Genomic DNA, 26,908 nt, shown 5'->3' with positions numbered 1-26,908 from the left:
ATGTCTATTAGGCTTTATCCTGAGGCAGCCACAAAATATTGAGGAAAGCACAGACATGGGCTTTGGCATCTGCCACACCTAGATTTAAATTGTAGATCTCTAACTTACTGTCTATGTGAGCTTAGTAAATGGACTGAATATCCCTGGGCCTGTTTTCCATGCAGAAAAGTGGGGAAATAACACCCGGATATCATGGAATTTGTTGGAGGCTACCCTGAGATGAGGTAAATGGAAACCCATAACTCTTATGTCATATGTGATCTATCGTGCTTTTGAAACCATTAGCACAGGTGAGGACCGGCTCAGCCCAGGAATGAGTGGGCCCTGATAATTACTAGGTCCCAGCATCAGATGATCGTCCATTCTAAATGAGACTGTATTAGGCCGCTCTTGTATTGCTATAAAGATCTATTTGAGATTGGGTAATTTATAAAGAGGTTTAACTGGCTCACAGTTCTGCAGGCTTTATGGGAAGCATGGTGTTGGCATCTGCTTGGCTTCTGATGAAGCCCCAGGGAGATTTTACTCATGGCTGAAGGTGAAGCAGGGCAAGCACATCACATAGCAAAAGCAGAAACAAGAGAGAGTGAGGGGGTGGGGGTGCCATACACTTTTAAGAACCAGTATGGAGAGAACTCACTCACTACCACAAGTACATTGCCAAGGCATGAAGCATCCACCTCTGTGACCCAAACAGTTCCCACCAGGCCCCACCTCCAACACTGGGGATTACATTTCGGCATGAGATTTGGGCGAGTGTGAATGTCCAAACTATATCAGGACTCTCCAAGTTTCTTTTATATCTAGAGTCAGGAGGATCAGGATCTCCTGAGAGAATGACAGAATGACTGGTCATCAGAGCTGTGTGGTGCTCTTCAGAGTGCTCCAGCTCTTCCTCAGGCCTGGTTAGTTCAGCTTCCATGGGGACAGCTTTCTAATCAACCTTATATCCCCATCAATTCTTTTACTAAATCACAGCAGCTTAAGTATCCTATTATCTTAATTCCTTTGCCTCTGAAAAAATGACTAATTAACTGAATGAGTAACTCATTTAATAAAATTTAGGCATTAAATAATTTCCTTGGTTCACCATCTTAAAATTACTTACCATGTGACAGTCACTGCACTGGCCTACAAGGATGCAAACATGCATAGAACAAAGCCCTCAACCTCAGGGACCTCAAAATATAATATAAAGACAAATACATACACAATCAATTAGAAGAACATGTGAAGGGTAAAGTAAGAGAAGTGTTTTCAGGATACAATGGGCTTGGCATAAATGTTAGGGAGCAGAGAAAAGATAAAACTACTAATTATTGACCACCTATGTGATTTTCATACCACCTTTAACGACGACAATTATTGAATCCATTTCAGAGATAAGGACCCTGAGAGTTAAGGAGCTGGTGACATTTTTAAATTCAGTTGTCTAGCTAACCGCAAGGCTAAGAAAAGCCCCCGTGTCAGTCAAAATTCACTGCTTCAGGATCACTTAGTGCCTGCTTGGCAGAAAGCAGCTCAGAACCTTACATCTGAACTCAACTGAACCTCATGCATTTCCTCTGCAGTGACTTCTACATCTGCCACCAGATAATTCCTGAAAAGTCCATGAACATCCATAGGAAGGGGCATTCCATTTTTTTCAAGCACTCCATTATGAGTATCGGTATTATATCATATTTATGCCTTCTCTTGCCAAGTATATTAAATTTGACACATTTACTATACATTTTTATTTATCCTTCTCTAGATCTGATTGAAACAGAGGGGTTTTCTCTAATTAGTTTATGTATTAGAATTTATGTACCATTCTGGAACTACCCACAGACCTATTGGTGTTACAGGTAGAGTATAAATGCTAGTCGTTATCATGATAAAACACCAAGAAACACTTAGGCAATGTAAAGTTATAATTTGAAGAGTTTATAGAAGAATTGAAAATAATTTGAATCATGAAAGATTCCACTATTAGCAGCTTCTGGGATGGTCTCAGCAACACATAATGCTTTGTCTATTTCTCCCCTAGCTGTCCTTCTACATGACTCTATTTTAACAGGCAAAAGCAATTAAAGTCAGTATTTTGGAACTTAGTTCATTTTCTTTGCCATTCCACCTTCTTGTCTTCACCCTACATCCAGTATGTCATTAGTACACACCACTCAATGCCCTGGCCTCGAGCAAGTCTCAGCAGAGCTGAAGAGAGAGAAAGAATTTCTAGGAAGGAGGGCCACCTACCAATAGAGTGTGAAGGACTTTGCACCAAGATGCAAGGATCCCAGAGACTGCCTGTGCTTTCTGGCCGTTGAAGGTGTATATAGTAGCAACTAAGCCACAAACACCACTGTGCATTCTCTAATAAGAGCCATTATCATCAAAGAAGTAGAAGTAGAAAGCTGGCCCTTGGTTAAAGGAAGGGGCTTTATGAGATGCTAAAACAAACTGCTTTCAGCTCTTTATAAATGCTGAAAGCCTCGGCAGGGCCAGATGGAAAGAAACTACTCTTGTGGCTATATCAGGTCTTTTTCTCATGTTTATGGAGTAATATGTTGCACATGCAAACAGAAATAGGCTTCTACAGCAGGAACCCTGTAACGCTGACATGGGTGTTGGAGAAGAGAATTTTTTTTTTTTTTTTTTTTTTTTTTTTTTTGAGGCAAAGTCTCGCTCTGTAGCCCAGGCTGGAGTGCAATGGCGCAATCTGGGATCACTGCAAGCTCTGCCTCCCGGGTTCATGCCATTCTCCTGCCTCAGCCTCCCGAGTAGCTGGAACTACGGGCGCCCACCACTACGCCCAGCTAATTTTTTGTATTTTTAGTAGAGACGGGATTTCACTGTGTTAGCCAGGATGGTCTCAATCTCCTGACCTTGTGATCCGCCTGCCTTGGCCTCCCAAAGTGCTGGGATTACAGGTGTGAGCCAGCATGCCTGGCCAGAGGAGAGATATTTTACTCGGTTTAACTTACCTGAGCACCAGAATCTTGGCTATAATAGGTATGTTCTAACAAGCCAAACTAGCTACATATTTAATTTCTGGACAGAGTGATCTTGTTTTCACATTATTCTCAAGTGATGTCAAGTATACAAATCTTAAATGCACAGCTTGGTTCATTTTTCCGTATGTGTACACCCGTGTATCTGCCACCTTCTTAAAAATATATATTTTCTTAAGCCCCAATGTGTCTCTAGCTCCTCTTTCTGGAGGGATTCTTTACTGTATGATTGATTGCATAAAGTTGATCTTATTTTTGAATAATAAATAATAATCTCTCATTCAAAAATGGTATCTAGAAAGAAAAATAAAAAGTAAATATAATCCTGATCTTTAAAAAATTTTCTTTGTTTTAAGTCACCCTACAGGTCCTTGTTACCAGGAAACCCATAGCCACTCAATCAGGGTTACAAAGGGAAGCATAGTCTGAATTCTCATTTGTCGGACTTTCTTTTTACCTCTGTACCAGTGAGTCAATGTCTTGAATCAAGGTCTCTCCCAAAGAGTTTTTATGCATTGGCTCAAGATGAATTTCTTAAGTTCCAAGCCTTTTTTCATTGATTTGAATGAAAGGAGTTCGTTTCTTTAATATAACCCCCCAAATACTGGAAATGGCCATGGAGTGTTGTATCTCTCTCCCCCATAACATGGATAAGCAGTGTCTTTTCTGTGTTCCCTATGACAGTAATGTTCTGTCTGTAGGATCAACATAATCAATGCCTCCTGAGGTGATGAGTAGTATTTTATCCTCGTTTGGCAGGTACTATTCTTCCTGCATAGACCCTCCATCTTCAGAGTGCTATAAGACTCCATGTGTGATTACATTAAATCCACTCCACCCATCCAACAGCAATAATTTCTAATGATAAGCTGGTTATTTGATGTCAAATACCTTGTGAACTCATGAGGCAAAGATGACTATAACTCATTTATCCAGAGTTTTATATTTCACCAGGTAACTCACCATACATTAATTAACACAATTTTCCTGTAGAATAAGGTATTCTCAGTAGCTTCATTTAATGCATGACCTGTAGGAAACTTCAGAAAGTTAAGGAATTCTGCCAACACAAGGCAGAGCTAGGGTCTGAAGCATTCTAATTCCAAACCTTATTCACATTACATACATAAATGTGCTACTCTATCTCCATCCAGGATAAATTTTGGAGATGTTGAATCTAACAGGATGAAATAAGTCTTCTATCTTTGTTTCTCTTGGTTGTTGGTAGATAGATTGTGCTGTTGTTTGTTTTCATTAACCTGAGGTTAAAATGCATGAACAAAGTTTTTAGTGAAACCCGTAAGTTTCAGAGGTTTAAGGAGAAGCAACGATAAATGCAAAAACTCCTTGTGACACTGCTCTTTCTGCTCTTGTATTGAAAATGTCTTACTGAATCACAAAGGTGACATATTAGTCTTACTTAGTGCTGCTGTTATTCTCTCATCTTCCACAGACGGAATTAAAAACTCGTAACTAAGCTGAAAGGAGCTTCATGCTCTAACACCTCTCCAGATTTATCTACCCTCTTAATGCACTCACATACATTCTCTCAAAAACTGTACTTTAGTCAACCTGATCTCCTGATCTTCTTCTTTTTTTTCCCCACCCCCGAGACGGAGTCTTGCTCTGTCGCCCAGGCAGGAGTGCAGTGGCATGATCTCAGCTCACTGTAACCTCCACCCCCGAGTTCAAGCAATTCTCCTGCCTCAGTCTCCTGAGTAGCTGGGATTACTGGTGTGTGCCGCCGCGCCCAACTAATTTTTATACATTTAGTAGACACGGGGTTTCACCATGTTGGCCAGGCTAGTCTCGAACTGGCTGGTCTTGAACTCCTGACCTTGTGATCTGCCTGCCTCGGACTCTCAAATTGCTGGGGGGTTACAGGCATGAGCCATCACACCTGGCCAACCTGATCTTCTTTTATTTCCTCAGACAGTATGTTCTTTCTCATTTCCAGGCCACTATGCATGCACTTTTCTCTACCCTGTTCATTTCCCCTACTCTTTGCTTAGTTGGCTTTATCACATCTTAGCTTACAAGTCCTTCCTTTGAGAAATTCTCCCTTCTGATTGGTTGTTTTTGGCTTGTCTAATCATTCCTATTACCTACTAGGTTCTAAGTAAATTTTTGATAAATAAAAGAAAATTATCAGGTATAGAATAACATGGGAAAGAGAAGTGCAGATAATAAGTCTGGATTTTTAAAAATTATTTTTAGAAAGAAGAAATGCTAAGATTGAAAATTTGGCAGATGTAAAACGCTTTTTATAGTTTTCATTCTACATTTTTAGCCATTTTCTCCCTCTGAGGACCACCCTCTAAACTCCAATAAATCAATACAGTGTCCCATTTCCTCACTATTCAACAAAGATATACTATGCATTCCTGGACTTCGCACTGATCTAGAGGTTGGGGATATGGCAGTGAACAAGACAGATGAAACGCACCCCATCATGGAGCTTAGTCTTGGGGAATAGGAGAGACAATGACCAAGTGCATAGTTTCAGATAGTGGTAAATGTTATGAAATAAAGCAGTGAGGGGAAGAAAATATGACTGATATGGAGTCACTCGGGTCACTTTTAAAGAAGTCCCTTCTGAGGAAGGGCCAACTGATCAAAGACCTGAATCATGTAAGAGCATGAGCCAAGCAAATATTTGGAAGAAAGTATTCCAGGAACAGGGAACAGCAAAAGCAAAAGCTGTGAGAGAAGAATGAGGTGTATGGGTGCATCAATCAGAGTGCTATGAGAAACGGAGCAATATTATAAATAGGTTTTATGTATAATAATATATATAAAACCTATGTATAATAGTGTTCTATTTACATATTGCGCTCTCTCTATATATATATGTGTATGTGTGTATATATATATGAAAATGGTGCAAGCCAATTCCTTGAAAGAAATCACTCTCTCTATCATTCACATTTCATACACACACACATATGTGTATATATGTGTATACACGTGTGTGTGTGTGTGTGTATGAAATGTGAATAGAGATTGATTTCTTGCAAGGAATTGGCTTGCACCATTATACACACACACACACACACACACATATATATATAGAGAGAGAGTGCAATATGTAAATAGAATAATATTTTACATAGGTGTTATACATATAATTACACATAAAACCTATATATAATATTGCTCTGTTTCTCATAGTACTGATTATTAGTATGTGTATGTATGTGTGTGTGTGTGTGTATATATATATATATACAAACATATATATAGAGAGAGAGAGAAAGAGAGACAGAGAGAGATTTATTCCAAGGAATTGGCTTGCATTAGGGCCTGGCTAGGTGAGTCTGGAATCTGTAAGGAAGACCATCAGGAAACTCTCTGGTGGGAGTTGACTGTAGTTTACAAGTGGAATTTCCTCTTCTTACAGAAACCTCAGCTCTGCCCTTGAAGCCTTTCATCGGATTGAATCAGACCCACACAGATTATCAAGGCTAATAGCCCTTACTTAAACCCAACTGATTGTAGATGTTAATCACATCTACAAAATACCTTCACAACAACACCTGAAATGTTATTTGAGTAAATGTGTGAAGACTATAGCCTGGCCAAGTTGTCATACAAAATCACAATGAGATTATGTATACCAGGAAGAGCAGTAAAAGGACCTGTAATGTCAGTGAAGCAAGCCAGGAAGAATCATGAGATGAGATAGAAAAGGTGTATGGGTTGATTCCAAGTCTTTGCTATTGTGAATAGTGCCGCAATAAACATACGTGTGCATGTGCCTTTATAGCAGCATGATTTATAATCCTTTGGGTATATACCCAGTAGTGGGATGGCTGGGTCATATGGTACATCTAGTTCTAGATTATGCACATGTACCCTAGAACTTAAAGTATAATAATAATAAAAAAAAATTAAAAAAAAAAAGAAAAGAAAAGGTGTATGGGGCAAGATTATGCATTGCCTTGAAGGCTATGGTAGGGAGTTCATATTTTGGGAAAATGTTGGATTTCAAGTAAGAGGTTTCACAGTCTATTAAATGTTAAATTTTCAGGCCAAGAACAGTGGCTCATGCATGTAATCCCAGCACTTTGAGAGGCTGAGGCAAACAGATCACTTGAGGACAGGAGTTCGAGACCAGCCTGACCAACATGGAGAAATCCCATCTCTACTAAAAATGCAAAAATCAGCTGGGTGTGGTGGTGTGTCCCTGTAATCCCAGCTACTCAGGAGGCTGAGGCAGGAGAATTGCATGAACCCGGAAGGTGGAGGTTGCAGCAAGTCAAGATCGCACCATTGCACTCCAGGCTGGGCGATAGAGTGAGACTCTGTTTCAAAAAAAAAAAAAAAAAAAAAGTAGATTTTTTAAAGATTGCTGTGGCTGTAATGAGAAAAATAGAAAAAAAGCTTCCAACAGACAAAGTACTTAGAAGACTACTGCTTTGGTCTATGATACAAATGTGGATGGTTTGGATTAGGGTGGTAGAGGTGGAGGTAGGAGTATATTATTTCCAGGATATAATTTGAAGGTAGAGACAACAAGGCTTACTGATAGATTTGGTGTGCTAAGTAAAGGGGAAAAATAAAGAAGCAAGGATGACGTCCAGATTTTGGATCCAAGTCATTAGAATGAAGAGATCATAACCAATACAGGAAAGACTAGTGAAGGATGAGTATGAGGGGACATCAGAGGTTGAGTTTTTGATACACTATTTTGAGATGCCTTTTAAGCGCCCAGCTAGTGATGTTGAGTCAGTAGTTGGATATATGAATGTGAAGTTTAGGAAGGATGGTGGTGGAAGGTGAATTTAGGATTTTCAGCAAATTCTAAGGCATGAAACCCTCTAAGAATAGAAGGAGAATCTAGCAAAGGAGGCTGCTAAGGAACAAAGAAGGAGAGAGAAGAGTCAAGAGAGGATGCATCCAGAAAGCTAAGTGGAGAAATGGTCCATGAAGGAATAACAAACTATACAAACACCAAGACGTTAATAGATTTCTAAACTAGCTGACAACTGTATCCCAATTTATGACTCAGACTGAAACAGCTCAAAAGTGTGATAGGCCCAGAAAAAACTGGGGTGGGCTGAAGACTTTTAATGGGTATATCCTTCACACTAAAGCATCCCTTTCATCACTATGTCCATTGCCTATTACTTTTCCCTAGCTTATCTCCTCCCAGCCTAAAACCTCTATTATATATACTTCTTTAAACACTCTAAATATAATAAGAAATAAAATTCAATTGAGTCCCGTGGCTCATGCCTGTAATCCCAGCACTTTGAGAGGCCATTGGAGGATTGCTTAAGCCCAGGAGTTTGAGATTAGTTTGGGTAACATTGAAAGACTCCCCCATCTCTACAAAAAATTTTAAAAATTAGCCAGGTGTGGTGGTATGTACCTGCAGTCCTAGCTATGGTTGAGGTGGGAGGATCACTTGAGCCCAGGAAATCAAGGCTGCAGTGAACTGAGATTGCACAACTGCACTTCAGCCTGTGTGTGTGTGTGTGTGTGTGTGTGTGTGTGTGTATTTGTTATTAACTCTACATATATATGTTATTAACTCTAACAAATATATATATTTGTTATTAACTCTACCTCTATCGATGATTTTATGTATGGAAGAGAAAGCTGGGGGAGCCTGAAATCTTGGCAGATTGAGAATGGAACCATTGATGGTGGTAAGGAAGAAGAGTAGAAATGCATGTTGTTATGGGGTGGATAGTGTGAGACACAAGGGAAATTACATAGAAAACATGAGTTAAATATATGTAAGCAGCATGCAAACATAAATCAGTGTTGTAATTCTACCGCAGTGAGCTCTCCAGCAGATTCTCACCTCCTTGACACAGGGCTACCTAATGATCACATTTACAATGCGTTATACAGCACTTGGCACACTCTGTGCTCTCAATGTTTTTCAGATAAATTAGTGAAGCCTTTGGCATGGTAAGAAGCACACCACTGGGAGCTGCAAGTCATCTTACAGACTCTCTACAACTCCTTTCTTTTATAGTTATAGAAAATTGGTCTTAGAGAGATGACATAATTTGTGCAACGCCATCTAGTAATATTGAAAGAAGACAAATTTTATAAAATTTGACTCCAGAAATGGCTTAGCTATTCAACAAGAAGTATTTGTGGCAATTAATTATGACATATAAAACTTGAAAAAGTGCCTCTTGAAATTCTGAATTTATTAAAAAGAATAAACCAGGTTGTATAACCTGACTTTCAGATCCAAGACTGAGGCAGTTTGAATTGAAAGAGGCACACAGGAAATAGTTTTCTGATAAAAAGTAAAGATGGGAAAGGGGATCGATTTCTTAAAACTTCAGGTTATTAGAAATGAGTAATATGATAGAAAAGCCAAAGAGAGGGAAAGAAAAGGTTGTGGTTTTTTTGTTTGTTTGTTTGTTTGTTTGTTTCAGCAGTAGTGATTCAATACAGTGTGCGTTAAGGCCTTTGTCAAAAGTTCCAAAAAATTTTTGCCATGTATATACCTATTATATCTGTCCCTGAGATATGAGCTATGTGTTGTTGTTCAGACTACTAAACTTTTAAACTTCAGGGTCTTCCTCTGGAAAGCTGGAAAAAATAATGGTATCCACTGATGAGGACTGAATGTGACAATCTAGGTGAAGTGCTTTATTTCTGCAGAACTCACTCTAGGTAACATTGTAAACAACAATAAGCAAAAAGTAGCTGGCTGTAGTGGGAAGAACATGGGCATAGACCCTGGCATCCTACAGCCTGGGTTCCCATGCTATCTCTGCTTCTCCAAGTAACTGTACATGTGTCATGTTCGGTCTTTGAAGTTCAGTTTTTCATATGAAATATGGATATGGCAATGACTAAATCCCAGGTTTTCTGCAGGAATTGATAAAATGTACTTAAGAGAAACTAGCATTTAGTTATTCTTTATGTCTGTTGTCTCCTCTGTCACCCCATTTTTGTCCCTCCCTGATCCTCCTAGCCCCCTTTGTCCTGGTGGATCACCCATGCCTTATTCCCAAATGGCCTGCCCCTTAAGAGATCAGTCAAAACCTCCTCAAATATATGGGCTAAAAACACTCCAATATGTTATTCCTCCCCTCAGGTTCGCATTTTAATGGCAATCCTTGAAAACCTAAAAGCCTTAGAAACCAGAAGAAATCAATGTTTAATGATGGAACTTGAAACATTATGACAAAGGAGAAGGAGCTGAAAGGAATTTTTAGACTTCACTGAGTGCAACCAATTCATCTTCTGCATGAGCAAACTTAGAAGGAGAGAGAGAAATGACAGGTGTCAAACTACAGCCCCAGGTCAGTAACTCAGGCAGGGATTCAGGTTATCAGACTCATAACACGATGCTCTGCCTAACGTGCCATTTGCTTTGAGGGAAGACTCAGCAGTAGCTACCTTACTACCAGCAGCCAAGATTTGCTGTCCTTTCTACCGAATGCTCATATCCAATAGCAGCTGGATAAGTTCCTGAGCCCAGCACTCTGCTGAACCTCTTATCCTAGAGAGCAGTATACTAAATTGATATTTATCACCTAGAAATAGCAAGGGCACTGACAATGCCTTACTAGGAGAATACTCACTAATCAATTACTATCAAACAATTAGGCCTTCTTCTGGGACCATTCTATTGCAGGAAGGGATTAATTGGCTTTATTTATTTATTTTTGAGATGGAGTCTTGCTCTGTCACCTAGGCTGAAGTACAATGATGCAATCTCAGCTCACTTCAATTTCTGCCTCCTGGGTTTAAGCAATACTCCTGCCTCAGCCTCCCTAGTAGCTGGGATTACAGGCACATGCCACCACGCCTGGCTACTTTTTGTATTTTTAGTAGAGACGGGATTTCACCATGTTGGCCAGGCTGGTCTCGAACTTCTGACCTCAGGTGATCCTCCTGCCTCAGCCTCCCAAAATGCTGGGATTACAGACATGAGCCAGCACACCTGGCCCAGCTTTATTTTTATTTTACCCCATTCTGAAGAAGCAGCCAAGCTTTAAAAGCAAATATTTTAAAAAAGGAAAAAAGAAACGTAACAAGTTGTCTACTATATTTTTTCCCCATCCCAAGTTAGCTCAGAGGTTGGAGAAGACTCTCTTCACTCTAATTATAGGCTTTATGTTAACTTAGAAACTTGGACTTTAGTTTCTAATGGTGAGAGAGAAAATAAAAGATGCCAGGAACCTGCTGGGTTCTCAGATAATTGGGAGGTTGAGGTGGGGGGGTGAGAGCCTGAGGTGGTAGGATGGCTTGAGGTCAAGAGTTACCAGTCTGGGCAACATAGTGACCCCATCTATACAAAGTAGAAAACATTAGCTGGGCTGTAATCTGGCTCCTCAGAAGGTTGAGCCCAGGGGTTCGAGGCTGCAATGAGGTATCATTGCTCCACTGCACTTCGGCCAGAGCAACAGAGCAAGATAAAAATTTTAAAAATGCCAAGAAACTAGAAATCACCTGTATTTTGGAGGGCTTATTTAGGAAACTATGGAATGTAAATGGCACATATAACCTACAAAATGATATAATTTCGCCTGAGTTAAACCTCTTCTTTCAAGTCATATAGCTGCCCTTCAGACCTGACCCTCAATTTGTCATCTCTCAGACCTTGATTTTTGTAAAGCTTTAGGTATTTGGCAAATCAGTTTGGTCCTCCTTTAAACAACTAAGAAAGCCATTCTGGGTAAACAATTCTTTTGTAAAGGACCAATTCCAAACAAAGGAAGGGGGAGAGACAAAAAGATGAGGTAAGATAATGAATTATTTTAAATTATAAGGCCAAGAATGGGAAAGGGGACATAGGAGTGGAATCATAGAAACAGTAAAAGGAAAGTGGGAGGATCATATTACAAAGACATAAGAAAGAGTAAAGATGATGAAAGAAACTGTAATAAAGTTGTCAAAGGAAGATCAGAGACAAGGCAAGTTAAGAGAGTTAAATAAAAAATAGAATTTGCATAAGAAGGGATTTAAAAGACTTGAAAAAATACAAAGTAAAAGATCTAATAAAGATTATTGGAAAAACAAATGAACATGGCAACGGCAAGGTTCTGCAAAGAACAATAAATGCATTACAGATTATAAACGTACCGCGAGAAAAACATCAGAGAGAAACCGCATCCTGAATTAAAAAAAGAGAAATCAAGTTCAGCCACAGAGGAACCAACATGATGAAGACAAAAAGGATAAAAGTGTTGAGGAAGTGACAGATACTAAGACAACACACAGAGAAGGCATGAGAGCACTACTCACAGCATAGAAAAGCAAAAGTGGGTGATGGATGTAAGGAAAATGTAAACTGCAAATAGGCTGAGTTTTGTTTTTGTTTTTAAATCTACTGCAAAAGCATTCAATAGTGCTTGAAAGAACATCAACAGGATGATAAAAGTATTCTTAAGTTGTAATTAAGAGTTATTTATATATAAAAGCAGCTATTGCAATATTAGAAAAGTTATGTCAGGGACCCTTATATCACCATAAATATCCAGCGAGATGATTCTGCCTGTATTCACAATTTAGCTACATTATCAACCTCCCTGTAGAGGAGCAAAATAAAATAGTTGTGAACTCTTTCTTTACACATATGACATGAGTTTTTGGACATTTGAAAGAACAGGACTGAGTTCTAAGTACATTGCTATCAAAAACAAGGTAGCATGTTTTCTTCTACATCATCCTTCCTCCAACTCCAAGACCTAAGCAAAATTATAAAGTCTGAAGAATTGCCTGCTCCACAATGCTCAGACATTCCTGTCTCATGTACCATGAGCGTTGACACCTATTTATCCAGGGTCTTTCTCTGGTACCCTTTACTTTGGACAATGCCCACATCAGTGCAGAATATCAGATGTCAAAATTGTAGGCCATTGCTTCCAGACAGAATATGAATTCTCTCTTTAATTAACAGTGGGTGAAGAACTCTCTTGATTCCACCATCTGATGGCCTTCTAATGATATTTTCAGAATCTTCCAAGTTTATAGTATTACGGAATTCTAGATTGTAAACAGAGTGGGAATATCAAATTCTAGATTGTAAAGAGACTGGGGATATCACATAATATCAAATTATTTCATAGATGTGGAGAGATCAAGGCCAACAGTGGTGAAGTGACTTAATCCAAAAGGTGACACTCATATATCAGAACCTCTCCTGGGTGCCCTATGAGAAAAATGTATTTTACTTAGACAGATTGTACAAAAAAAAATCTCTTAAAACTGTCATAGGAGAGTAAAGGAATTGACATAAAAATTAAGCAGATATAGAAGATTTGGCTTACGGAAAACCAAACATACTTCATTGCACTAAGTGAGTAGCTCCCAATCTTTCTTGATCCTCAGTGCTCACAATGTCTCAATAATTTTTTTACAGCACACTTGGGCAAAAATGAAGACCTAACGGTTCAGTTTATTAAAGTAGATCCAAACACTTTAGCAAGTATTTATGTCTTAACAACTTATTAGCACTCTGAAAATATAATACACATAAAATAAAAATATATTCTTATTTCATTCTTATCCCCAAAACTGTAGTCGCCTCTTATCCACAGTTACACTTTCGCAGTTTCAGTTAACGCCATCAACTGTGATCTGAAAACATTACAGTATTTTGAGAGAAAGAGGAGGAGAAAACATTCACATAATTTGCATTACAGTATGTTGTTATACTTGTTCTAACTTATCATTAGTTACTTTTCTAATGACTTGCAGTGCCTAACTTATAAATTAAAGTTTATTAGAGATGTGTATGTATAGGAAAAAACACAGTATGTGTATGGTTTCATACTGTCCACGGTTTCAGGCATCCATCGGGGGTCTTGAAATATATTTCCTATGGATAAGGGGGCACTACTTTATTTGGGGTTGGCATGTGAGCACTGTTAGGCACTGCACGACTTCTCAAACCTTAGAATCAGATTGCATACAGCCATCTTCATTTCCTGTTCCACCCCAATTTTCATCCCATATTTGCTTTTTATCAAACCTGCTACAAACTTAACTTCACAAGATATGTTATTGAAAGGAAGGTGCCATGACATGGTATGGAGTACCACTGCACAGCGTTTGGGAAACACAGGTCAAAATCCTTGCTTTGATCTTAGAGGAGTATTCTCTTCATTAATGGTGACAAAGAGGAAGGGATTAAACCCTAACAACACATCAAAAGTATTTTTCTATTATATTATATTACATTATGTGAAAAAACCCTTTAGGGTCTCTATTTTATAAGTTATGTAAGAATTTCCCAACTAGCCTGCTCAGTTGTCTTTAGAATTGGAGTCAGCCCAGGTTTGGAGCAAAACTTTAAAAATCTGTAACTAGAGTCAAACCATTCAGTGTATATTCAGGATTTGTTGTTTTCTTTGTTTTGATGAAATTCTAAAGCAGGAGGCAAAAAAGCATATCCTGTAAAATAAACAATTTCAACGGAATTTCTCTTAATGACCCAATAGGTCTTCGTAACATTAGTGGAGTAACTTCCCCTCTCACACCTGACTTGATCCTCACAGCAATCATATAAAAGGCAAAGGCATCATTAGTATTTCTATTTTACCTACCATGGTTTTATAAGAATGATAGTAAGTAATCAGTACATTAATTGATAAATCAAAAGGTTTTGTTGAGTACAATGCCAATATTTGGCATTATGCCAAAAACTGTAGCTTTCAAGAGGAGTATGAAACATGCTTTCACCCCTAAAGAAGACCTTATACTAACTGTTGAAAGATGGTCTATATACATTCAACAATTAATAAGTTTATAGAAAGCAATAGCAACAATAACACTGTAGAACAATTAACAAATGAAACAACCTGGCAGTTGTGCAGTGCTGGCAATAAATACAAAGAGTTAAACCTCAGAGAGAATAACGTGGCTGCCGTGCTCCTGCAGTACCAAGCTTTATGCTCAGTACTAAGGTCACCAGTAAAGAATCTTGGGGGGGCGGAGCAAGATGGCCGAATACGAACAGCTCCAGTCTCCAACTCCCAGTGCGAGCGACACAGAAGACCGGTGATTTCTGCATTTTCAACTGAGGTACTGGGGTCATCTCACTAGGGAGTACCGGACAATCGGTGCTGGTCAGCTGCTGCAGCCCGACCAGCGAGAGCTGAAGCAGGGAGAGGCATCGCCTCACCTGGGAAGTGCAAGGGGGAAGGGAATCCCTTTTCCTAGCCAGGGGAACTGAGACACACGACACCTGGAAAATCGGGTAACTCCCACCCCAATACTGCGCTTTAAGCAAACAGGCACACCAGGAGATTATATCCTACACCTGGCCGGGAGGGTCCCACGCCCACGGAGCCTCCCTCATTGCTAGCACAGCAGTCTGTGACCTAACCGCAAGGCAGCAGCGAGGCTGGGAGAGGGGCGCCCACCATTGCTGAGGTTTAAGTAGGTAAACAAAGCCGCTGGGAAGCTCCAACTGGGTGGAGCTCACAGCAGCTCAAGGAAACCTGCCTGTCTCTGTAGACTCCACCTCTGGGGACAGGGCACAGCTAAACAACAACAACAACAACAACAACAAAGCAGCAGAAACCTCTGCAGATGCAAACGACTCTGTCTGACAGCTTTGAAGAGAGTAGTGGATCTCCCAACACGGAGGCTGAGATCTGAGAAGGGACAGACTGCCTGCTCAAGTGGGTCCCTGACCCCTGAGTAGCCTAACTGGGAGATATCCCTACTAGGGGCAGTCTGACACCCCACAACTCACAGGGTGGAGTACACCCCTGAAAGGAAGCTTCCAAAGTAAGAATCAGACAGGTACACTCGCTGTTCAGAAATATTCTATCTTCTGCAGCCTCTGCTGCTGATACCCAGGCAAACAGGGTCTGGAGTGGACCTCAAGCAATCTCCAACAGACCTACAGCTGAGGGTCCTGACTGTTAGAAGGAAAACTGTCAAACAGGAAGGACACCTACACCAAAACCCCATCAGTACGTCACCATCATCAAAGACCAGAGGCAGATAAAACCACAAAGATGGGGAAAAAGCAGGGCAGAAAAGCTGGAAATTCAAAAATAAGAGCGCATCTCCCTCTGCAAAGGAGTGCAGCTCATCGCCAGCAATGGATCAAAGCTGGATGGAGAATGACTTCGACGAGATGAGAGAAGAAGGCTTCAGTCCATCAAACTTCGCAGAGCTAAAGGAGGAAATACGTACCCAGCGCAAAGAAACTAAAAATCTTGAAAAAAGAGTGGAAGAATTGATAGCTACACTAATTAATGCAGAGAAGGTCATAAACGAAATGATAGAGATGAAAACCGTGACACGAGAAATACGGGACAAATGCACAAGCTTCAGTAACCGACTCGATCAACTGGAAGAAAGAGTATCAGCGATTCAGGATCAAATGAATGAAATGAAGCGAGAAGAGAAACCAAAAGAAAAAAGAAGAAAAAGAAATGAACAAAGACTGCAAGAAGTATGGGATTACGTAAAAAGACCAAATCTACGTCTGATTGGGGTGCCTGAAAGTGAGGGGGAAAATGGAACCTAGTTGGAAAACACTCTTCAGGATATCATCCAGGAGAACTTCCCCAACCTAGTAGGGCAGGCCGACATTCAAATTCAGGAAATACAGAGAACGCCACAAAGATACCCCTCGAGAAGAACAACTCCAAGACACATAATTGCCAGATTCACCAAAGTTGATATGAAGGAAAAAATCTTAAGGGCAGCCAGAGAGAAAGGTCGGGTTACCCACAAAGGGAAGCCCATCAGACTAACAGCAGATCTCTCGGCAGAAACTCTCCAAGCCAGAAGAGAGTGGGGGCCAATATTCAACATTCTTAAAGAAAAGAATTTTAAACCCAGAATTTCATATCCAGCCAAACTAAGTTTCATAAGTGAAGGAGAAATAAAATCCTTTACAGATAAACAAATGCTTCGAGATTTTGTCACCACCAGGCCTGCCTTACAAGAGATCCTGAAGGAAGCACTAAACATGGAAAGGAACAAGCAGTACCAGCCATTGCAAAAACATGCCAAAATGTAAAGACCATCGAGGCTAGGAAGAAACTGCAACTAACGAGCAAAATAACCAGTTAATATCATAATGGCAGGATCAAGTTCACACATAACAATCTTAACCTTAAATGTAAATGGACTAAATGCTCCAATTAAAAGACACAGACTGGCAAACTGGATAAAGAGTCAAGACTCATCAGTCTGCTGTATTCAGGAGACCCATCTCACATGCAGAGACATACATAGACTCAAAATAAAGGGATGGAGGAAGATCTGCCAAGCAAATGGAGAACAAAAAAAAGCAGGGGTTGCAATACTAGTCTCTGATTAAACAGACTTTAAGCCATCAAAGATCAAAAGAGACAAAGAAGGCCATTACATAATGGTAAAGGGATCAATTCAACAGGAAGAGCTAACTATCCTAAATATATATGCACCCAATACAGGAGCACCCAGCTTCATAAAACAAGTCCTTAGAGACTTACAAAGAGACTTAGACTCCCATACAATAATAATGGGAGACTTCAACACTCCACTGTCAACATTAGACAGATCAGCAAGACAGAAAGTCAACAAAGATATCCAGGAATTGAACTCAACTCTGCACCAAGTGGACCTAATAGACATCTATAGAACTCTCCACCCCAAATCAACAGAATATACATTCTTCTCAGCACCACATTGCACTTATTCCAAAATTGACCACAGAGTTGGAAGTAAAGCACTCCTCAGCAAATGGAAAAGAACAGAAATTATAAGAAACTGTCTCTCAGACCACAGTGCAATCAAACTAGAACTCAGGACTAAGAAACTCAATCAAAACCGCTCAATTACACGGAAACTGAACAACCTACTCCTGAATGACTACTGGGTACATAACGAAATGAAGGTGGAAATAAAGATGTTCTTTGAAACCAATGAGAACAAAGATACAACATACCAGAATCTCTGGGACACACTTAAAGCAGTGTGTAGAGGGAATATTTATAGCACTAAATGCCCACAAGAGAAAGCAGGAAAGATCTAAAATTGACACCCGAGCATCACAATTTCACAATTAAAAGAACTAGAGAAGCAAGAGCAAACACATTCAAAAGCAAGTAGAAGGCAAGAAATAACTAAGATCAGAGCAGAACTGAAGGAGATAGAGAACAACCCTCCAAAAAATCAATGAATCTAGGAGCTGGTTTTTTGAAAAGATCAACAAAATTGATAGACTGCTAGCAAGACCAATGAAGAAGAAAAGAGAGAAGAATCAAATCGACGCAATAAAAAATGATAAAGGGGATATCACCACCGACCCCACAGAAATACAAACTACCATCAGAGAATACTTTAAACACCTCTATGCAAATAAACTAGAAACCTAGAAGAAATGCATAATTTCCTGGACACTTACACTCTCCCAAGATTAAACCAGGAAGAAGTTGAATCCCTGAATAGACCAATAGCAGGCTCTGAGATTGAGGCAATAATTAATAGCCTACCAACCAAAAAAAGTCCAGGACCAGATGGATTCACAGCTGAATTCTACCAGAGGTACAAGGAGGAACTGGTACCATTCCTTCTGAAACTATTCCAATCAATAGAAAAAGAGGGAATCCTCCCTAACTCATTTTATGAGGCCAACATCATCCTTATACCAATGCCTGGCAAAGACACAACAAAAAAAGAGAATTTTAGACCAATGTCCCTGATGAACATCGATGCAAAAATCCTCAATAAAATACTGGCAAACCGGATTCAGCAGCACATCAAAAAGCTTATCCACCATGATCAAGTAGGCTTCATCCCTGGGATGCAAGGCTGGTTCAACATTTGCAAATCAATAAACGTAATCCAGCATATAAACAGAACCAAAGACAAGAACCACATGATTATCTCAATAGATGCAGAAAAGGCTTTTGACAAAATTCAACAGCCCTTCATGCTAAAAATGCTCAATAAATTCGGTATTGATGGAACGTACCTCAAAATAATAAGAGTTATATATGACAAACCCACAGCCAATATCATACTGAATGGGCAAAAACTGGAAAAATTCCCTTTGAAAACTGGCACAAGACAGGGATGCCCTCTCTCATCACTCCTATTCAACATAGTGTTGGAAGTTCTGGCTAGGGCAATCAGGCAAGAGAAAGAAATCAAGGGTATTCAGTTAGGAAAAGAAGAAGTCAAATTGTCCCTGTTTGCAGATGACATGATTGTATATTTAGAAAACCCCATTGTCTCAGCCCAAAATCTCCTTAAGCTGATAAGCAACTTCAGCAAAGTCTCAGTATACAAAATTAATGTGCAAAAATCACAAGCATTCTTATACACCAGTAACAGACAAACAGAGAGCCAAATCATGAATGAACTTCCATTCACAATTGCTTCAAAGAGAATAAAATACTCAGGAATCCAACTTACAAGGGATGTAAAGGACCTCTTCAAGGAGAACTACAAACCACTGCTCAGTGAAATAAAAGAGGCCACAAACAAATGGAAGAACATACCATGCTCATGGATAGGAAGAATCAATATCGTGAAAATGGCCATACTGCCCAAGGTTATTTATAGATTCAATGCCATTGCCATCAAGCTACCAATGAGTTTCTTCACAGAATTGGAAAAAACTGCTTTAAAGTTCATATAGAACCAAGAATGACCCCGCATTGCCAAGACAATCCTAAGTCAAAAGAACAAAGCTGGAGGCATCACGCTACCTGACTTCAAACTATACTACAAGGCTACAGTAACCAAAACAGCATGGTACTGGTACCAAAACAGAGATATAGACCAATGGAACAGAACAGAGTCCTCAGAAATAATACCACACATCAACAGCCATCTGATCTTTGACAAACCTGAGAGAAACAAGAAATGGGGAAAGGATTCCCTATTTAATAAATGGTGCTGGGAAAATTGGCTAGCCATAAGTAGAAAGCTGAAACTGGATGCTTTCCTTACTCCTTATACGAAAATTAATTCAAGATGGATTCGAGACTTAAATGTTAGACCTAATACCATAAAAACCCTAGAAGAAAACCTAGGTAATACCATTCAGGACATAGGCATGGGCAAAGACTTCATGTCTAAAACACCAAAAGCAACGGCAACAAAAGCCAAAATTGACAAATGGGATCTCATTAAACTAAAGAGCTTCTGCACAGCAAAAGAAACTACCATCAGAGTGAACCTACAGAATGGGAGAAAATTTTTGCAATCTACTCATCTGACAAAGGGCTAATATCCAGAACCTACAAAGAACTCAAACAAATTTACAAGAAAAAAACAAACAACCCCATCAAAAAGTGGGCAAAGGATATGAACAGACACTTCTCAAAAGAAGACATTCATACAGCCAACAGACACATGAAAAAATGTTCATCATCACTGGCCATCAGAGAAATGCAAATCAAAACCACAATGAGATACCGTCTCACACCAGTTAGAATGGCGATCATTAAAAAGTCAGGAAACAACAGGTGCTGGAGAGGATGTGGAGAAATAGGAACACTTTTACACTGTTGGTGGGATTGTAAACTAGTTCAAGCATTATGGAAAACAGTATGGCGATTCCTCAAGGATCTAGAACTAGATGTACCATATGACCCAGCCATCCCATTACTGGGTATATACCCAAATGATTATAAATCATGCTGCTATAAAGACACATGCACATGTATGTTTATTGCAGCACTATTCACAATAGCAAAGGCTTGGAATTAACCCAAATGTCCATCAGTGACAGACTGGATTAAGAAAATGTGGCACATATACACCATGGAATACTATGCAACCATAAAAAAGGATGAGTTTGTGTCCTTTGTAGGGACATGGATGCAGCTGGAAACCATCATCCTCAGCAAACTATCACAAGAACAGAAAACCAAACACCTCATGTTCTCACTCATAGGTGGGAACTGAACAATGAGATCACTTGGACTCGGGAAGGGGAACATCACACACCGGGGCCTATCATGGGGAGGGGGGAGGGATTGCATTGGGAGTTATACCTGATGTAAATGACGAGTTGATGGATGCAGCACACCAACATGGCACAAGTATACATATGTAACAAACCTGCACGATATGCACATGTACCCTAGAACTTAAAGTATAATAATAATAATAATAATAAAATAAAAAATAAATAAATAAATAAATTTTAAAAAATAGAATCTCAAGGACACTCCAAGTTCACTTACCTGATTTGTATCTGGAATAACTGGGAGGACTCAAATGAGCATGGTTTTTAATTTCAGTTGTTATATTGCTGCAGTAAACAATATACTGTAGTAGACAAAGTTGCTTGTCACTTTATCAATCTTCATATTGCAATCAAGAAGTTCTAATCCTAAGCAAATAGAAGCAAGTAGATGAATTCTTCCCAGTAATCAACTAAAAATATCTTCAGACTTTATTTAATATAACTAAAATGGGGGCAGGAAAATGGGCAAATATACTGGAATGATGAATAAAAAAAATCTCGGAATTGTACCTTACTTCAACGAAACTTAGCAGGAATATTGTATCTTAAAAATCAGGGATGAGTAATGTAGAACAGGCAATAAACAAGTGCAGGGTCACTTTCAGACACAATCTGGGTCAGCCTCCAGGTGGAAAGGAAACAGCACATAACTCAGGTATACTTGAGAGAACACATTTTGGCTCACTACCAAGAGGCTGAATGGTTTAAGGTACAGGTATAAGGTCTTCACCCCCAAAATTAGGTCAACAATACAGTCATGGAAAAAAAAAACCTTCTCAAATACTCTAAGCTGAGCATATCTGCTTCTTCTTGCCGCTTAAATGTGATATTTTCCACAGTTAGACACTTCGGGCTCCCTTTCCTCCTCTTATTCTACACTGTCTTCCTTGGCCATATCATATACTCCCACATCTTTAGCTACTACCTGAAATTTAGATTCTGAATGAGAAAGATGCCAACTTTGACCTTTAACCCATACATACTGATCTGAATATTTGACATCTCATTTTATTTTTTCCCTTTAAACACCCTTCTATCTTTCTTTCCTTCCTTCCTTCCTTCCTTCCTTCCTTCCTTCCTTCCTTCCTTCCTTCCTTCCTTCCTTCCTTCCTTCCTTCCTTCTTCTTTCATTCCTTCCTTTTTCCCTTCTTCCTCCTGCCCTCTCTCTCTTTCTTCCTCTCTTTCTCTCCTTCCTTCCTTCTTTTCCCTCTTATTACCAAGATCTCTCTCTCTTCTAGTCTCTTCTGGGCTTTAGACTCACAATTTTCCCCCTCACTTCCACCATGGTAGTGCTTATTATTATTTTTACTATTTTCATTATAAACTATTAAAATATATGTAATATTAATCCATATATTTACTTATAAATAGTTATTTTTGCTAGCAAGCAAATATAAAAAATGCTAACATTTAGCCACATTTGCTGCATATCCTTTTTACACAAAAATTAAAGTAGCATAGTTTTTATTACTTGATTTTAAATTAATTCTAAAATTTTAATGATTTGATTATTCCCCTCACAAAAACTTAAAGATAACATCACAAACTCTTCTTTTTTTTTTTTTTGAGACGGAGTCTTGCTCTGTCACCAGGCTGGAGTGCAGTGGCATGATCTCAGCTCACTGCAACCTCTGCTTCCCGGGTTCAAGCTATTCTCCTGCCTCAGCCTCCTGAGTAGCTGGGATTACAGGCATGCGCCACCAAGCCCAGCTAATTTTTGTGTTTTTAGTAGAAATGGCATTTCACCATGTTGGCTAGGATGGTCTCGATCTCTTGACCTAGTGATCCACCTGCCTCGGCCTCCCAAAGTGCTGGGATTACAGTCGTGAGCCACCGTGCCCGACCAACATCATAAACTCTTTCACATAACTTACCACCCTATCATGATCTTTCTCCCCTCTACTTCCTCCTCTCTAGCCTCACTTCTGCCCACCTCCCAGGTGCTCTGTCCTCTTACCTACCAAACCACTAGCAATGCCTTTGCGTGGGCTGCTCCTTTTACTAGAAACATTCTTTCCCACGGTATTCAGCATACCTTTCAAAACTTAACTGACACCTACATAACATAACAAGTGGTATAAAACATATACACACCAACTCTTTCTACTTCTAAACCTCACCTATATTTGTTTTAACATATCCTAGAGTAAGCTCGTGTGATGAGGATGGAGCAGACACAAAAGGTTATCCAGTGCAATGAATACTAAGAAAAGAAGGTACTTGATCCTGTGCACATATAAAAATATCAAACAGACAAAAAAATTCACAGAACTCCTGGGACATCCGGGAACCAAGGACAGAGGTCAGGGGGCTGAAGGAAGACTATAACAATGATCAAGATAACAATCTCTAAGGTCAGACTTTCAGAATTCAATTCTAACTCCACTACTCTCCTGCCAGATAAGATTAGGCGAGTTATGCCACCCTCTGTGCTTTAGTTTCCTCATCTAAAGAGGATACCTCCTGCATATTGTTGTTGTAATGGTTAAATATGATAATCCATATCAAACTGATAGAAAGAAGTTGACACGTAGTAAACTTTAAATCAGTATCATCTAGTATTTTCATTACTCATTAGATAGCCAAAGATCAGTAAAAGAAGGAGCTGCTATGGAACAAGCTAGTCTGATAAAATTCAGATCTTAGACAACAAAAAAACGAGGAAATCATACAGAAACTTTTTGGAGAAATACAATTTTCAAACTAATATGCTGAAAATAATTTATCATTATAAAATGGTATATGACAGAAAGGGCACCCTGTGAATTAATATTAAAAAAGAAAAAGAAAAAAAAAAAGCTAATGCTGGGCGCAGTGCCTCGTGCCTGTAATTCCAGCACTTTGGAAGACCAAGGCAGGGGGTTTGCTGGAGCAAAGGAGTTCAAGACTAGCCTGGGCGACAAAGACCTTGTCTCTACGAAAAAGAATATAATTAGCCAGTGATTGAATTGTATGTAACACAAAGGATAAATGCTTGGAGAGATGGATACCCTGTTCTCCATCATCTGATTATTTCACATCGCATGCCTGTATCAAAACATCTCATGTACCTGGTAAATATTTACACCTACTCTGTACCCACCAAAATTAGAAATTTAAAAATTTTGAAAAAGTTAGCCAGGCCTAGAGGCACACACCTGTAGTCCCAGCTACTCGAGAGGTTGAAGCAGGAATATAGCTTGAGCTCAGGAGTTTGAGGCTGCTGGGAGCTATGATCAAGCCACTGCATTCCAGCCTGGGCAACAGAGTAAGACCTTGTGTCAAAAAATAAAATAAAATAAAATAAAATAAAATAAAATAAAATAAAATAAAGTTAAATTCAACTTTGGAAAAAAAAGAAGTTTTGAAAGACATTTTCTAAAGGAAAAGATAAAAGATAGACTTTTAGCTTGGTATTGATGGCACAGTGATAATGAATGAATGAAAGCTATCTGGACAAATTTGTCAACCCCTCTTTGGCTTTAAAACAGGGTGAGCTTCAAGATAGATAGATAGATAGATAGATAGATAGATAGATAGATAGATATACAAGAAACATCATTAAGAGGAAATTGGAGTCTAAGAGAAGTAAGGAGTTGAGCTCAAAGTACTGAGATCCCTAAAATATGAGCAGGAAACTTTGAAAATGCATCGTCATGACTGGGAGAGAATGAAGTTGAGGTAACACAATTTCAAGGAGTAGAAAAAGGTAAATTGTTGAAATTATTAAAAGTGAGTTTGATACCCATTCTGGTCCACATTTAGAACTCACCGATGAAAGAGTGTTCTGTGAGCATTTAGAGAGGAAAGCAGGATTTACCAAGCTATTTGAATGTATCTTTAGAAGAAGACTAGAACAAGGAAGAGAGAGAAACACTCCATCCTGGGCCATAAATTCACTCTGGGGCACCATCTCTTTAGTGTGATAACCTGGAGGTGACTCAAAATAGAATATCAAAATAGTGAGCATGTTCAAAGCAACATTGTAAGAGAAGGAATAGCTTAATCAAATTGTTGATGTTCTGCTATTTTTTAGAGATTATTACTTTTAAAATGTAAATTTCTCTATACTTTTAAATATTAGAACTAAGCATTTATGGGAATCAGTGTTAACTCTTTCCCCCCTTTCTTTGTTAAGTTTCCATTTTAAACAGCTTCATTCAGATATAATTAATATGCCATACAACTTACCCATGTAAAGCGGATAATTCAATTTTTTTAGTGTACTCAGAGGCATTCACCATTACCTCAATAAAATTTAGAACACTTTTATCATATATCTCTTGTTTTGACAGAGATCTCATTGAATAAGTAGGTCAATATGAGAAGTATTGCCATTTTGACAATATGAAATCTTCTATTTTGACAATATGGAGTCTTTCCATCATGAACATGGAATATTTTCTTTATTTATTTAGATCTTCTTTAATTTCTTTCAAAAATGTTTTGTAGTTTTCAGAGTAAGTTTGCACTTTTTTCATTAAATTTATCCCTGAGCATTTTATTCTATTGTTTCCTCAATTCCATTTCCAGATTGCTCATTGCATGTGTGTAAATATATAATTGATTTTCACATGCTGATTTTGTACACTGTAATCTTGATGAACTTGTTTATTAGTTCCAATATATTTGTAGTGCATTCCTTAATATTTTTCTGCATACAAGATTATGTCATCCGATTTTGGGGAGAAAGCATGCAGTCTTTCACCATTAAGTATAATGTTGTCTATGAGTTTTTCTTATATGACTTTTATCAGGTTGAGGAAGTTCCCTTTAATTTATAATATGTTGAATGGTTTTACCATAAAATTGTATTACATATTATTAAATTTATTATGTCTATTAAGATGATCATATCGTGTCTGTTCTTTATTCTGTTGTTATAGTGTATTACATTAATTGATTTTTGAATGTTAAATCTACTTTGCATTCCAGGGATAAATCCCACTTTGTCAGGAATAATAATTGTTTTATATGTTTCTGGAATTAATTTGACTATATTTCCTTGAGTATTTTTGTGTTCATATTTATAAACAATGGTGGTCTGTAGCTTTTTTTTTTCTTTAGATGTTTGTTTTTCTCTGGTTTTGGTATCAGAATAATACTGACTTCATAGAATGCGTTGAGAAGAGTTTCTCCTCTTACATTCTTGGAAAAGTTTGTGAAGAATTGATTTTAATTCTTTAAATGTTTGATAGGGTTCACAGGTGAAGCCATCTAAGTCCAGAGCTTTTCTTTGTTGGCAGCTTTTGAATACTTGTTCTTGGTCTATCCTACATTCTACATCACTTATATTCTATATTGCCTACTTCTTCAAAAGTCATTTTGAATATTTGTTTATTTTGTGGTATTTGTGTATTTTATCTAAGTCATCTAATTTATTGCCACGCAGTTGTTCAAAATATTACTTTATTATTGCTTTTATTTCTGTGTAGTTTTCGATAATGTCCCATCTTTCATTTATGATTCCATTAGTTTTACATGCTTTTTTATCCTCCCCACCTCCCACTTCTCAAGGTTTGTCCATTTTGTTCATGTTTTCAAAGAACAAGAGTGTAGGTTCACTGATTTTGTCTATTTAATTTTTAATATTCTTCACTTTATTTCCACATTAGTTCTTACCATTTCCTTCTTTTTGCTTTCTGTAGGGTTTTTTTGCTCCTCTTTTTCCAATGTCTTGAAGTTGAAGGTTGGGTTATTAATTTGAAATATTTCCTCTTTCTTAGGAAAGGCATGTAGAACTGTAAATTTACCTCTAAGCACCTATTTAGCTGCACTCTACACATTTTGCTGTATTGCATCTTTATTTTCATTAAGAGTATTTTGATTTCCCTTTTGACTTTTTTCTTTGACTCATTGGCTATTTAGGGGTCTGTTATTTAATTTCCACATATTTGTGAGTTTCCAAAATCTTTTTCAGTTATTGATTTCTAATTTCATTATGTTGTGAATGGAGAGCATTCTTTGTATTATTACTATTATTTTAAATTTATTGAGCTTTTTCTTTCTTTCCTTCTTT

The 26,908-nt window shown here is 38.5% G+C and overlaps 1 long non-coding RNA gene across 1 annotated transcript in view; it reads left to right on the top strand.

Annotated features, from left to right (window-relative positions):
• The first annotated feature begins 2,135 nt into the window (after nucleotides 1-2,135).
• Nucleotides 2,136-26,908, top strand: part of LOC126961824 (uncharacterized) — a 100,832-nt gene continuing 76,059 nt past the window's right edge. The window contains exons 1-2 of the long non-coding RNA XR_007728433.1: nucleotides 2,136-2,311; nucleotides 10,066-10,273. This is a non-coding gene — a long non-coding RNA (uncharacterized LOC126961824). The remainder of the gene's footprint in view (nucleotides 2,312-10,065; nucleotides 10,274-26,908) is intronic.

Source organism: Macaca thibetana, chromosome 8 (genome assembly GCF_024542745.1).
Source record: "Macaca thibetana thibetana isolate TM-01 chromosome 8, ASM2454274v1, whole genome shotgun sequence".
Classification (NCBI taxonomy): domain Eukaryota; kingdom Metazoa; phylum Chordata; class Mammalia; order Primates; family Cercopithecidae; genus Macaca; species Macaca thibetana.
Note: the sequence above shows the minus strand (reverse complement) of the source record. Positions and strands in the feature narration are given on the sequence as shown.